Below are 3,613 nucleotides of genomic sequence, written 5' to 3'. Positions count from 1 at the left end.
TGTCATCTCCACATCAGTCTCTGTATCTATCTCAGTCTCCATCTCACTCTCCGGAAAGAGAGAGAAATGAATACCGATTCCTGTTACAAAGACAAAACACATACACACAGGTGGCAATGAGTAAATCACACAAACAAGACTATCAAACCAAAAAAGTTCACAGAGCCCTCAGGCGAGTGATGGCTGAAGATGCTAACTGCTTGGCTTCCCTTACTTAGGCAGTGTTTTGGCTTCAATGGAAGGGTTAAAAGAAGATATCCTTCTGAGCAACCTGCAGAGAGAGAGACCTAAAAACACAATGGGGGTCTGCTGGCAAGCTGTGGCTATGTCCCTCCAACTGTGCCACTGGTGTAGAACCTCAGGCCACTCTTTCATGCCACCGTGTTGATTAGAGACTGCCTTGCAGGTGTGTTGATAAGTAACGCTATACAGGCGTCTTGTGTGTCAAGTGACAAGGGGCTGGCTGTCCTTGGCCAGCATGGTTTTGTAGTGATTAGGGCTGTAGCTCTCCAGGCTGCTCAAATGTGGGTTCTTCATTGTGATGCCCATGAACAGAGCTGTCCATGGTGCTGAACTAGGGCCTCTTGATGGTGCTGTAGAACGCAGAATTGGCCATGGTGCTGAAACAGGAGCTGTTCAACTACTCCTATGCCTATGCTCCTCACTGTGCTCACATGTAGTAGAAATACATTTAATATGAAGTATGAAATCTCTGGAGTAGGTTTGACATGTTGTATTGTTCTGAATAACCAACAATATATAAAATAGAGTAACTAGGATTTAAAAAAAATATTTAAGTCGCACATTTTCCCTGAAGAAGGCACTGCGTTCCGAAACATTTGTTATGTTTACCCATTAAATTCTTGAGAGCATATATAGTTTTCAACTTTCTTTCTTTTTATACAGTTAACTCTCCATTAGTCAGCACCTCCTATAGAAATGTTTTGGTGTGTGACAGCTAATGCACTTTACTAGATAATTACACATTTTGACATGCTCCATGAAGTCCCTGTCTTAAAACAATGAGCCTTCAGGAGTAAATGTCACTGTCAACAATATAATTTCCAAATGTCATGTGTGGTTTTTGGGACATCAAAACCTTTCAGAATTTGGTCAATCACGACAGTGGTAAACATTACTGTTGCTGAGGGGAGAAAAATATGAACTAGTTTGGGATACTGCATCTCACAATTGCATCACATGCACTGTTCACTTCAGACATATGTACATTAACACCACCATCTCTCTGTAACGGCATTCATAGGAAGAAGGTGAGGACCAAGGTGCAGCGTGGTACGTGTTCATATTATTTATTTGAAACTGAACACTAAATACAAAATAATAAAAGGAATAACCGAAATAGTTCTGACAGGCGATACAAACACTCAACATAAAACAACGACCCACAAAAACCCAGTGGGGAAAAAGCTACCTAAGTATGGTTCTCAATCAGAGACAACGATAGACAGCTGCCTCTGATTGAGAACCACACCCGGCCAAACAATAAAGAAATCCAAAACATAGAAAATGAACATAGAATGCCCACCCTAGTCACACCCTGGCCTAACCAAAATAGAGAAGAGAGGTTTTGAGATACATCCTACAGTATATTATAAATAGTACAGTATTTATGATGCATTCAGCGCTGCGTATCAGACCAAAATTGCCCTGTATTTGTTAAAACATTTATTGTCCTGTTTGGTCCTGAGGATAGCAACAACATGTGTGCCCTTCCCTGGACTTCCTGTAATGAGAGAGACTGTGTCAGTGGACTGCTGAGTGCTGCAACACCTGCGACAGCACAGACATGTGAGGGGTCATTTACAGGGCCGAGAGACTCACATCCTCAACAATAACAACCTTCCTGTCTGAAGGAGAGTGTTCCTTTTCTACAACAACATACCTACTGTAATTGGTTTCTGCTTTCTAAGGATGATAGCTGTCAGAAACACTCATCCAGGGGCTGTACACAAAGCCTGTTAAAGACAGAGAGTAGTGGTCTGTAGGTCAGAGAAACAGATGGTACCACAGCAGGTTTCACTACGAATAAAGAAAGGTTCTCTAGCATATTTATCACACGGAATCAGAACTTTTCTAAAATCTCAATTCAATGTTTATTGTTTCCAAAAATCAACTATTAATTCATAAGAATAAACATGGTCAACATAATAGGGTATAGCAAGATGACTAGATGATGGGTGTGTGCAACGTAATAACAAGCAGGCTGAAACTAACCCGTGATTGTACCCGCTACCTAGCTATATCATAAATATGGTCATAATAAAGAAAACTAACAGAGACCAAAGAATGTTCTACCCTGGCCACTGAGCATTCAGCGCTGCATTAGCTTGACGTGTGCTTTGTTGATGCCAGGACTTATTGGTTTCCAATGAGATCCTTGCATTGTTGCACTGCTTCCAACGGAGCTTTGAAGCATATCGTTCGCTCCTAACGCTGTCAAAGAAACATCTAATCAATGTTAAAGGCTGATACTTCATGCTGCAGATGGCTGACGGTGGGAATGAATGTCGAACTCCGATTCTGTTCGAAGAGATTTAAGTTGTCTCTCAGTCTGTTTCCACTGTTATCCTCTCCTCCACATCCTGTCTCCCCCATCCCCGTCAGAGTGTTGATTATTCCATAGCCTCGCAGCAGAGACAATCATTCAAAGCGGTTGTGCCATAACACCTGAGAGGAGTGTGTCACACTTTCTCTTCTTGCTCCAAGTTTTTATTCACTCATTCCCCTCCATGGGAATTAACCTCACCTTTCCAATCAAGCAACTCCAATAAATATGGAAGTTTTCTTACCGCTGTAAGAGCAGTGTGAGTTCAGGGCCGCAGGCGTGTTCTGTATACCAGCGATAAAGCCTGAGCACAATAGAGTGGAGGAGTGGAGCTGGCTTCAAGTCATGCCATGGGTATGGAGGAGGGAGGACAGCTTCTCTCAGCCTCACCGTCTCCCACACATACTGATCAGGGCTGACTTACTCCCTGCAATGACACTTACCTCTCCCTTACTTCCTAAGGTAGCCATTAAACCTCCATCACATGACTGATGAACTCGACTTCGGTATTTGAATATCCCCCTCAGCAGTCCAGTCTATGAACAACCTTCTAGTAAATCACCCTTCAGCAGCAGGTTGGTTTCAACTCTCTTCTTCAAACTTCTTATTTCTAATAGGTGTCTATTTGGTGATGAATATGTATTATCTGCAGTTTCCATGTAATCAACAGACTCGAGTGTATCAAATGTACAGTAAAAGTAGTTAGACTGCATGCAATTGCATGTCAGATTACCATGAACCACAGGGTGTTATGTATATCTATAGTGAGGGGAGAAATTAAATGTTGACAAAAATCCATTAAAGATTACTGGGGAAATCTGAGTGTCTGTAGGTTCTCAAGTGGGTTTTTCCTATGTGAGACCACCTGTGCTGATTTGCAACTGTGAGAGGCTGATTATCATGGTTTGTTCATACAGCACCCTACAGTAGCATGCAGTTCCAGTTTGATAGTGGGGCAGTCTTGCTTTAAGAAATGTGATACAGTCTTTACACTCAGCCGGGCTGTAGAGGAACACTCATTACTTAGTGCTCGCTGAAGGGGACAGA

The sequence above is a fragment of the Oncorhynchus nerka genome, linkage group LG20 (genome assembly GCF_034236695.1).
Source record: "Oncorhynchus nerka isolate Pitt River linkage group LG20, Oner_Uvic_2.0, whole genome shotgun sequence".
NCBI classification, from domain to species: Eukaryota; Metazoa; Chordata; class Actinopteri; order Salmoniformes; family Salmonidae; genus Oncorhynchus; species Oncorhynchus nerka.
The sequence above is the reverse complement of the archived record's forward strand: the minus strand, read 5'-3'. Positions refer to the sequence as shown.